Raw genomic sequence first — 12458 nt, 5'->3', positions numbered from 1 at the left:
ACAGATCATCTCTCATAGATTTAGCGCGATTGAAAGTCACCAACGGATATCTTGAGATTTTCCCTTGTAGGATGGGGTCCTGTCTGACAAGGTGCCAATGTCTACTCAGGCTGTCTCTCACCCTAGCCTGGTATGCACTGAAACCTGTAATCATACGGATTTGACTCTCAGTATGCTTCCTCTTTTGTTCCACTATTTTAGCATCTGGTTTTAATAATGCACTTCTTTCCATATTCTGTACTTTCAATTTTGCCTGATTTAATGTGTCCATCCTGTATCCTCTCTGAAGGAATCTGTGGGTTAAGGCTCCCTGGGCCTGACCCAGAGCAGCCGGTTCACTGCAATTTCTTTTCATTCTTAGATTCTCTGCATAAGGGATACTCATTTTGAGTTTAGTGGGATGGAAACTAGCTGCGTGCAAAATTGAATTTCCAGCAGTTGGTTTCCTGTAGGTACAAGTTTGAATTGAATTCTGTGCAATGTACACCTCTAAATCTAAATAAGTTACTCTCTCCGTACTTATTTCCTCAGTGAATTTTAAATTTAGCTTGTTTACGTTAATGCTTTCGATGAACTTTTGAGCTGATTCTCTAGATCCGTTCCATATGATGAATAAATCATCAATGAAACGGATCCATTTGATGACATGATCTCTCCATTCACTAATATACTCAACTCTGAGCACCTGCTCCTCCCACCAGCCCATGTGTAGATTGGCATAACTGGGGGCGAAGCAGGTGCCCATCGCCGTGCCTTTGAGCTGCCTGTAGGTGTCACCTCCAAATAAAAAATGATTGTTAGTGAGACACAACCTACACATCTCCAACAACATATTAGTATGTTGGTAGAGGTTGATCGGTCTCAAATTTAAGAAGTGCCTCAAAGCCCTTAACCCATCCTCATGGGCAATGCTTGTATAAAGGCTCACGACGTCTAGTGTTATGAGGAGATAAGAATCTTCCCATCTCACATTTTCTATTTTATTCAAAAAGTCCCTCGAATCTTGAATATATGCTGGTAGTGCTCTCACATACTGTTGTAAGAATGAATCCAGATATTTGGAGGTTGGTTCAAAAAGACTCCCTATGGCGGAAATGATGGGACATCCAGGATGTTTATCCTTGTGCTTGTGGATTTTTGGTATCAAGTATAATATAGGTACCACTGGTTTATCCACTTTCAAAAACAAATATTCTGTTTGATTAATTAAACCTATTCCTCGCTATCTTGCAAGGTCCTTGTCATATTTTAGTTTAACTTCAACTAGATTACTATGAGGGACTAATGAATAGCAGTCTTTATCTCTCAATTGTGAGGCTGCCTCACAATTATATGCTTCAAGGGACCACAATACCAGATTACCTCCTTTATCTGCCTGTCTCACTACTATGTCTTGTCTACTTTGTATTTTAACCCTCACAGATTGGTATTTCTTATCAAAACCTGTTTCATTCTTCAAAAATTCTTTGCTAGAGCTTAAGGATATTTCCTTCAAATCTTTAATTACCAAATCGGAGTACAAATCTAACGCATCTTTAGGGGTATTAGGTGTGAAATTCGATTTTGGTCTAAATTTGGTGTCAGAACTGTCAAAAACATCAAGACAAAAAAGATCATCAGCCTGGCTGATTTCATCCACCATACTCTCACCAACCCCTTCTATTATAAGTTGCTGACAGTCAAATAGTACCTGCATGTCCCCAACATCAAGATTACCAGGTTCTTCACTGACCTTTTGTTTTATCTCCTTTCGGTTAATACTTGAGTTTCCTCACAAATTTGAAGAAGTCAATACGCGTTTGCGTGTAGTTGAAATTGGCACGTTTGCAAAAGGAAAAACCAAGTGAAAGGATTTTTGTTTCTTCGTCTGATAATATGAGATCCGTTAGATTGATAACCGTTGGCGCTATTTCTTCCATCCCTTGCGTTGGAACTGCATCTTCTTCCCTGATCGTAGTTCCATGCCTGCCCCGTCGGTTTTTTCGTTTGCGTAATTTTCTTTTCTTTGATTTTGAAACGGTGGACGTAGGTTTTGGGTCCGGTCCTGGTATAAAAAACCAAATTCTTCAATTACAGACGGGGGGTTTGTCATCGCCAATGGTTGTGATGCTCCATCATCTGGGAGTGAGTCTACATCGGAGCTAGCTACTGAGCTTAGATCGGAAGTTTCACCTGGGGTATTTGTAGACGGGTTGTTCATAATTGGATTGCATGCTGTCGCAGTTGCGTTTGAAAGACGTTGTTTGCGGATGGAGTCAAAACGACGTGCAAAGGTGTAAATTTGACCAAGCATATAATCCTGCCTGTCCCGGTGAAACTTTGTAGCCTTACGTGCTGTTATTGATTGTTCATATTTGGTTAAGCGAATGCTGAGGTCGGACTTAAATTTATTTACATCCTCCTCTCCCAAGCATTTCAATAATTCCGCTTCCAACACAGCAATTTCAGCTAGTATTCTTTCCCGGTCTTTCACAGCATATTTAATCAAAATTTTCATCATGCTCTCCGAAGCATGCGCGTTGTTCGCTGCCCACTCCTTAAGCATTTCAGGATCTGGATTTTCGTACGCGGGGGCTGTCAACACTCGCAGTCCTCGGGGAACCCTCCCCACATCCAGGTACCTGCTTAATGACTTCACCTCCCACCACTTTGAGATCTCACTCTGACGCGATTTCTCGATCTTCTTCTTTAATGCTTGAATATTATCATTTGACTCCTTCCCTGCTGAGTCCACCCCAGGTTTTGGATTTACCGCTGTGGTGCTTCTTTCACTGAATACAGAGTCAGCAGTCGCCTCACGTTGCTGGATTAAGGTATCCATTATCACACATTAGTTAAACTAAAAGCGTTCGCTTGTTGAATAATTATTACGCTGAATATACCGTTTGCCTGCTTAGCAAACTCCGCCGGGCTTTTTAAGCCATGGCTCCTCTCCCCGCTGCCTAAAATTACTGACCGTTGATTTCTTTAGCGTGTTCCTATATTTCATTTTTTTTTTTACCCCAAATGCCCAAGCATGTCTGGACGCACTCACTGCTGTTGAAAGCTGAAGCTTTATTGAGTATGCCAGCCAACGAAGTCACACCTGAAATTAAAATCCTGCTGCCGACGCGTTTCGAGGTAAGTAAACCTCTTCTTCCTGGGCATGCTTTTGAATATTGTCCCGCCCTGAGTGGGTGTTGCTGAGTGCACAGGAGCATGCTGGATGTTGTTGTTTTTTACCCACAGTGGGCTCCAAGGACTTCTTGTTGCAGCATATATTATCCTAAGTAGGGCTCAGGATAGACCGCTGGTTCATTATGGCTCAACAGCTGTGCCAGCACGGTTGTGGAATCGTTCCCAACGAGGCCTCTCATGTTTCGAGATGGTGCAATCCAGCGCGGCAAGGCTGCTGCATTTGTATTTTTTACCCCAAATGCCCAAGCATGTCTGGACGCACTCACTGCTGTTGAAAGCTGAAGCTTTATTGAGTATGCCAGCCAACAAAGTCACACCTGAAATTAAAATCCTGTTGCCGACGCGTTTCGAGGTAAGTAAACCTCTTCTTCCTTGGCGGATGCTAGCAAAGTCACATGGATACCCAGCATGCTTTTGAATATTGTCCCGCCCTGAGTGGGTGTTGCTGAGTGCACAGGGGCATGGTGGATGTTGTTGTTTTTTACCCCCAGTGGGCTCCAAGGACTTCTTGTTGCAGCATATATTATCCTAAGTAGGGCTCAGGATAGACCGCTGGTTCATTATGGCTCAACACCTAGTCTAACCTAATCTAAAGCACAATTTAAATCCTTGCTTGCGTATCAGTTGAATTCTAGAATTATATTCATAAGGAATGTGAGCTCTTAAAATTCAGCTTCCATTTGCTTACAAATTCAATAACTTAGTGCAGCATAAATGTAGACATCCTGCTTTAATCTGACAAAAATCACAATCGTATCTATGTTCAAAAGGGTTCCCAGACGTTACTGGATCAATTCCTGCAACTTAATTTGCCGAATTTTGAAGATAGATACGATTGGGATTTTTGTCAGATTAAAGCAGGATGTCTACATTTATGCTGCACTAAGTTATTGAATTTGTAAGCAAATGGAAGCTGAATTTTAAGAGCTCACATTCCTTATGAATATAATTCTAGAATTCAACTGATACGCAAGCACGGATGTAAATTGTGCTTTAGATTAGGTTAAAGATTAAATTCTCTGGTGAGATGCTCAGCTATCTAATTGTCCTGATGATGACCATGTACTTGTGACAAAGGTCGAAACGCCGTCGACGCATCTGTGGCCACAATTTATAGAGGACACATTGTTTTGTGTGTTGAAGTTCCAGTGTTATCTTGGAACTCCGACTTTTATGTAAATCTCTGTTTGTGTACGCCATTTTGTCTGGTTTTATATGTTTATTGAATTGTCTATTTGTACCAGCTTGTATGTCTGAGCATTATTTTATTTAATAATATTTTATGCTGATGATTAAAGTTGTTTTTTGTATAAGGGCCCTATTTTCTATTTTATACAACTTTTTGGTTTTTCACTATTTCTAGGAACACGGTATAATTTGAATGGTTATGTGTAGAAATTAAAGAACGACTGACTAATCTAGAAACATCTATCAAAGAAAGAAAGGCGCAATTCTTTTTGCACGATAAATATGACTATGACCGGGGTCAAATTTATACATTTGCTAAGAAATTTGAGAGTATGAGGAAGCTGAGAATGAATACTGCCAGCGCAATGGGACCATTGCAAAATTCTGAGCAGAGTAGCATTCCAAGTTCAGAACTCGATGTGGAGGAAGGAATGAATAATCCAAGAGGAACACCTATCCCAACAGTAATCGATGAGTTTGATTTTTTAAGGGAGGAGAGATGCTTCAATCTGCGCCCAAGACCCCATGCAAATTCCAGACCACAAAGAGCAAGAGGCAGAGGAGGGAGAGGCGCACAGGCTCAAAGCTCTGCAAACAGCAGAGAGAAGTCCAAGCCCAAAACCAACAAGTAGATAAAAGCAGCGAGACAACGATTGTCAATCTTACGGACATCGCGCTTTCTGAAAAAGAAAAGAACATACTAAAACTGGGTCTTTCCTATTGCCCTAAAATTGATATGGACTATGTAACAACGAGAGTGGATTTATTTAAATTTGTCAGGTCCTTAAAACTCAAGAAGTTCTTTGCGGTGGCACCCAAGAAACCAATTACGCCAGCACATTTCAAAATGTAAATTTGGGTGTAGATGACATGAATTCGATGCTAGAACTATACCAACTTGAACATTCGAATGATCAAAGTGAACAAACTTTCTCCCCCTCCCTCCTGGTCAGCTTCATTTGTGTCTTCTATTGCTGTAATCAGGCTCCTCTGCTTGCACTACCCCCTCCCTTCTCCCCCTCCCTTCTCGTCAGCTTCCTTTTTTGTTTGTCTTACTCCTCAGCTCGCACTACCCCCTCACTTCTCCCCCTCCCTCTTCATCAGTTTCATTTGACTCTTGTATCCCTGTTATTATTAGTTTAAGCATTTACTTAAGGCCCCGAACACTTGGATTGTTTTTTGCTACATTGTTTGTTGTGCCTCATGGTGACATACAGCTCTCCCCCAACACATTAAATTAGGCACTGACATTATACACATCTCTCATCCAGCATAGCCAATAGGTCTTGCTTTTGGGACCTTATAAGTGTTTAGGATATTGTGCTGCATAACTAAATACTTATAAGGTCCCAAAAGCGAGACCTATTGGCTATGCCAATGCTTGTCTAACTTCCAGTCATGCTGCACGGCCGCTGTGCTGTTGTACAACTTGGTTAAAAAACATTGACAAAGCCAATAGCTCTTCTACTGGTGAGACCTATTGGCTTTGCTGGTGCTTGTTTCTTTTTCACACTTATTTGCAAACTGGCTGTGGCTGTCCTGAGAATCACCAGACATAGTTAGCTTGTCTACAAAATAAGCGAGGCGCTGGCCATGATGGCATTTTAAATGATGTAGCTAGTTTTGAAGATGGTGCGAGCTGGCCTTTGGGGCTAAAGAGGTACTGTCAGGATGGGTTGATATGATCATATTTCTTCAGGCCATGGATCAGGGTGTTGCCACCATCTAGAGGTAAGAATGCGAGGTCTTGAGTATCAGTTCTGAAGTCACTTTGTGGAAGAAACAGTTACACCTTCTTTAGAAGAGAGGGATGGTACCTGGCAGTAATGTTTTATTTTTTGGGATAATGTGTTCCCTGTGGATGACAGTGGTGTCACTGGGAAGCAATGGTTCTCCCAGGCATTCTAAACTCCATTGTGCGTTTATAAGTTGTAAACTAAAAGTGCCAGGTAAATGAAACAGCTGAAGCAAGGTCTAATGGTGTTCCACTGTTCCTCTTCACGCAACAAATAAACATATCTAAGCACAACCAAAGTCAGACCTGGGAAATTGCTGACAACTAACAGTAAATCTGCAGAAAAATAAATGTTAAACCAAAAGGTATGCTATTGTCCATCTGGTATTGGCAGGAAAATCCTCTCTTTATTGTAAGTACCAGGATTTATTTCTTCATATATTTTCATAAAACAGATGAGCTTACTGAATATTTGTAAGTAAAGGAAACCCAGTTGGTGTTAAAGAAGGATCACTTTAGTGTAGGAAAAAGATGTTCTTTGTGTGTCTAGCAGTGTTGGTTTTCTTGTCCCTATAGAGTTATTAATTCCCTGTGCAAAGTTACCAACAGTAGTATGTAATTTGTTATATTTTCATTACGTTGACGGTAATTGTGAAAAGAAAGAATATGCAATTTTTATATATTCTCGTTCTTCTTTCCCAAGATCATCTGAAGCAAAAAATAGGTAAGTATTTTATGTTTACAATAAGTCTTCCATTTGCTGTGAATGTTTTGCAGAGCACAGATGTTGCTTCTTTGTGGCTATGTCCATCTAGATCATTGCTGGAGTACACAAATAATGTTAGTATTAGGTTCTCAGAACCTAAGTAAAGACATTCCTCAAGTTTATTTGTCCACCAACACATTGAACACAGCCCCCTTGAGCATCAACAAACACTCTTCCTCAGTCCAGTTGTTCCACTGGTGGCATGGCACTACATTGCACACAATGCATCATGGGACAGGAAGAACTCTGAACACAATGATTACAACACTTCTTCTCCCTCATGAAGAAAAATAAAATCGTGCTAAGCTAGCGAAATGAAGAAAATAAAACCTGCAACTGCAAATTAAAAAAATAGAAAACAAAAAGGAACAGAAACAAAGAAAATAATAGTTCAACAATTCTAACGCCATACACCAAAGAATAAATAGCATGAGAATGTATAATTCTTTTATAACATTACATAATCATTGAGATGCAAGCATCTTCTTTAGAACTGTGGATTTTGGAATTGCCTGACCAATTTGAGGATCATTTTTATCTCTAGAATCTTGTGCCAATGAGTGTGATAATGAAATCTCAGGTGAAACATTTGGTGGATTCCCATCATGCTGACAATTAACTAAGTGTGACATTCTCCATACCTCACCCTCACAAAGAACAACCAAATTTTTCTTAGCTTTGATTTGCTTCGTCCCTATACATGTTGACCTGCTAGGTGTTCAAGCAGGCCTTTCAAAGCCACAAACTCGCCTACACACCACTTCCTCTCAGGAGGAAGGTGCAGTATTATGTTGTGATGCTGGTAAGGCTTCAACATGCAATACTTTCACAATGCCCCAAAGATGGCCCTTGGATTCACAGTAATAAATCCTTATATCAGTCTTGATAGAGTGGCAAATAGCAGTCGGGCTTTACTAGCTAAACATGTGTAAAGCATTTCAGAGTATATCACAAAGAGGGCCAGAGGAGGTTTAGAGACCTGGAAGGGTTGACTCCCCTGTTCAATATATGTATCAAAAAAACAAACCCTTGATTTTGTATATATGATAATTTAATTTGTTTTTGAGTGCATTGCGCATCAGCACTAAAATTGGGTCCTGAAGAAAGCTACAAGACCTCTGTTGAGGGCTACAGGCTGAAACATGTCGACCTTTTTTAGGTCTCGCTGAGCCAAAGGCTCGAAGAGACATTTTATATGTGGGATTTTCAAAGTGCTACCCACAGTCTTTTGGCTGGCCTAAACTTTGAGTGCACGATCACATGCACGTGCACAGCTGCTCCTCTGCTCATTGCATTCCCCCCTCCCTTCTCACCCAGCCCTTTGATGCTCTGCTCGATTACTTTCACTTTCGCTGCTTTGACCCCTGCATTCCCCCCTCCCTTCTCACCCAGCCCTTTGATGCTCTGCTCGCATCTCCCTCCTCCCTGGGCGTGAAGGGAGACAGAGCCATCCTGCTTGATTAATGGCTTTGCATTCCCATGTGTTCCCGTAGTAAACATGCCCGAGGCGCCAGCCGAGCACAAGGCTCACGGAGACATTCTCTTTTTTTCTTTTTTGACCAGTAATCCGACTCCCGGAGTTGCCCTTTACCAACAGGTTGATTCCAGTGATCGGAAGCCATGGCATCACAATTCGGACCCTGAGGGCCTCCTAGGGAATGAGGGATTTCCGGGACGTTTCATTTACAGCCCCAGAATCGCCTCGTAAATCCCTGTTCTTGTATACGGTGTATGCCTTGATTATCCGCTCCTTTGGGCTGTCCGAGTCTGTGGGTTCACCGTTCCTTGAGGGGCCGATGATGACCCATGTAATCGGCCATCGGAGGTTCCGAGCAGCACCTTTGCATGGCCTCGTGTCCTGCAGTCAGTGCCTGATTTAAGCACCCTGCTGCTGGCAGGCCGGGCGCCTGCGGTGCCGGACTCCAGAAGCAGAGTTTGGTAGCGCTGCACCTTTATTTACCGTGACAGATTTAGTGTCTCTCTCCTGGGCCCTCATCCGCTGCGCCCCCGCCCATCCGCCTCCCTTCACTTCCCTTTTCGCTGTTAATTGCTTCTCGAGCACGCCTGGCTTCGAACTAGCCCACCCCTTCCGTGAAAGGAGACGAGTGTATTCTTAACCTCGGGCGATCTCCTTTGGTGTCACTTTGCGATGACTGCATTCGTCCTCTAGTTTCACACGATGTATTTTGTTTTTGTTGTGCTTTGTTTCAGTTGCCATGTTTAAATGTGCCATTCAAAACACAGGCCTACAGGTGCAGCGCTGAGGCAGTATTTATTATTTCCTTCCTTCTGTCCTTTCTTTCCCCGCCCTCTTCAGATTTAGCAGCTTTCCACACTTCCAGCCTTCCGTTTCACCGTGGATTGGAAACAAACACAAGGTTGTAATGTTGTGGCTCAGTGAGTTGATGCACATGCTGCGGAAAACTGTGTGCAACTTGAGGACCTTGGAATCGGAAGTTTTTTGATCAAACATTTTCTTTTTCCGAGTTTTTTTTAAATAGTGCCATTGCGGTAAGCCCTACTTTCGTCTAAATGTGGAGGGAACAAGTGGTACACCTATACATTTGCCTACATACTTTGAATAGATTTGAATCTTTGCTGCAAGCGCAAGTATCCGTGCAAGCAGCGATAGTTTTATTTGCATTAAGAGTGATCCGTTTGTTTCTTTTTGGTGTCTCAATTCTTAATTTTGCTTTGGTGTTGACCGTGTTTGCCTCCATCTTCTGTAAGGTGCTCTGTTGCCGTGTGATGTTTTGCCAGCAGTATAATAAACAAAATATTCCGACTGCATATGCTGGTACAGTCTAAAGAGACCAAAGTGAACGTGAATCGGAGGGCGGTGTTTTAGTGTACATTTTGAACTTTTCTTGAGGGTAAACCACATAATTCAGCAATGTATTCTCGGAGTGGGGGCGCAACAGCGCCCCCAGTGACCTGCCGTCCGACTCTTAGCCAGTGAAATGGCCAGGGCCGTGAATCCCCGCTCTGCAGCAGGAACTTGGCTGACAGGCCCAGTACACCGATTCCAGGGTCTAGTGGAACAGTGTTCCACCATTTTTTTAAAAACGTATCAAACACTTTCCACCGGAAGTGGTTGATTGGTAGGGGGACAAGTTCATTCTAAGTACAGGAAGCCAGCCTATGGTGAGACACCAGTAGCAGCAAGAATCAGTCCTAAGTTTACTCTTTATCGGGCTGGGAGGGGTGAGACGGATCCTATAGAGGAACTTAAAATGAATTCTCCTCAATCGAGTATTGGGTGTTGGGGCTTCGGGCTGAGCACAATAGAAGGACCAATCCTCCCTCGGTATGGATTGACAAAGGTCATTGTTCAGTTTGTCACAGGCTGAGGACTGTTATGGGTGGGCATTTCAGATTGCATGCAGGAATATAGCCTTTTCACGAGGCCTTTAGTGGATGCAAATTCTCAAAGTAATGCAATGGCTTCAAATTGTGGAAGTTCACCTGGAAAGGTAGGCAAACCTTCATTCTATGCCAAATGCAATCTGTAATAGCATATCTCTAGTGGTATGTATCCCTCCCCCACTACAAATTGGGAAAGTGAAATGAATTCTCCATTCGGAGTAGATCGCCCATCCTCAGCAGTTTGAGGGAGTGCAAGCGTCTGAGAGAGTATTCTTCACACAAAGGTATTGTGGGTGGTGCAAGAGTGCAAGAGTGGTAGGACTGGAGTTCTAATAGATCATGGGCAATCTATAAGGCCCAGTTCCCACTATACCAACACTGTGCAAGTAATGTTTTCCATCTTCCGCGAGACAAAATAGTAAGTACAGGTAGTTGTCATCGCTAAACGGCAGGCAACTGCTTACAATTGTAATTTGATCCATGTGAAATTGCTTTTGATTAGGATCCTGCGTGCATTTCGGACTGCAGCTGCCATTACTCAAACCACAAAAAGTACACTGTAGTTGAGCAATCAAAACACTGGGTCAAAACACACAAAAACATGCCTAGGGCATTTAGAGATAAGGGACATTTAGGCTACCGAAGAAAGGTGCAAGATTGCCTTTTGTGGGCCCTGGACATGCTTTGATCTCACCCGCGAGGACTGCGGTGGACAGGCAGTGAAGAAAGAAGTCTTGCTACCAGCAAGCATTCGTCAGAACACGACACTAGAGTGCATAAACCTGGGGGCTCAACAGCTCAAGATGTGGTCTCAGTGTTACTGTTATACCACATATTTGCAAATACTGCTGTACCCCCACGAGTCAGGGGTGAGGATCCCATGCAGTGGTTTCATTTCCCCAAAATACGATTTCATTGTCTGGTTTTGAAAGCAAATCGTAACCTGGACGACTTCTAGTTTTCTGCAGGAGAAAGTGGCCTCTTTCAAAGAGGGAACTGAAGAAAAGTAAGTCTTCTCGCGCATGGCATTCAAAATCCAGAAGACGGTACAGAGGCCTTTATGAAAGTTGCAGTGTCTGCCTCAACAGTACTTCGCAGTACTGTAGAAATCCTTCTTGGATCAAGCGACAGAATTCATGCCACTATGTACACATCAGACTTGGGAAAGGTGACTGGTCCCCTGAGCATCTTTTATGGTGGTGTAAACACACGGGGAACTTGCTGCAATGCCTAGTGTGTGCACGAGGTGTGAAGTGGCCGATTGGACCGAGAGACTCTTTCCTAGATGTTTTTAACTGTAATGAAGATGTATGGGGGAGGCACATAGATTTGTTTGGGCCTATGCTTTCCACTTTGGCATACAATAACACTAGTGTAGCGATGTTAAGTGCAGAAATCATCTTTCCGAAATACAGGATATATTTGGTGACCTGTCCTAATATGTAATTTTTCTTTCCCGTTTTATTTCAAACTATGCAAAGAAACTAACTTGTTGTCAACAGCAAAACGACCATATTGTTCAGTCTTAAATTTGTCAGTGCAAGGGACTTCCTTATCCATCTTTTAAGAAACAGTAGCACTGTGTGAATGGGTGAGGCTGGCTTTGTGAGATGCATAACATATTACTTCTCAATGTTACGTAAATTTGAGATAACTATTCATTGTAGTACTCACAAAAACCTTTGGACGTTGAAGAACCTTAAGCACAAGAATGTATTTTGCAATAACATTTTTTTGATTGGTCCGTTCATTTTAGCTTCAACGTTCCATTGAGGATTTACACTGGGCAATGTACAGACCGATGTTTAAGTATGGGGTTAGGGACTGGAATATCCAAATTAATATATATATTTTTTTCTTGTCCTCTTGATGTGCCCTTTGGAAATTCACAGCCATTGTGAAAGCACATTTCTGGAATTTACAACATTTGAGCAAACAGACAAGCGCTTCCAGGAGATCAAACCAGACTCCAAGCTGCGTTTATGGCCTCCACAGTCCACACCCCGCTCGGGCAGGAAGGGCAGCCTGCCATAAAACTGTAGCCAGCCTTCATCTCTGGGGTGGGGTGACGGGAATGTGAAGCTATCAGCTGCTCCATGTGACTGTAACTAGAAACAAGGGCAGAAGTCAACATAAGAAGATGGCTTATTGATAGCACTCGGAATCCTGCCTGTGCAAAAATCCCCACTGCAAAGAAGACAACGCGTGTCTAAAGGAGCAGGATGC

General features: G+C 42.6%; 1 pseudogene; it reads left to right on the top strand.

Annotated features, from left to right (window-relative positions):
* Nucleotides 1-12458, top strand: part of LOC146871375 (butyrophilin subfamily 1 member A1-like) — a 525534-nt pseudogene that overhangs the window by 337984 nt on the left and 175092 nt on the right.

The sequence above is a fragment of the Triturus cristatus genome, chromosome 1_1, assembly GCF_964204655.1.
Source record: "Triturus cristatus chromosome 1_1, aTriCri1.1, whole genome shotgun sequence".
NCBI lineage: Eukaryota > Metazoa > Chordata > Amphibia > Caudata > Salamandridae > Triturus > Triturus cristatus.
Note: the sequence above shows the minus strand (reverse complement) of the source record. Positions and strands in the feature narration are given on the sequence as shown.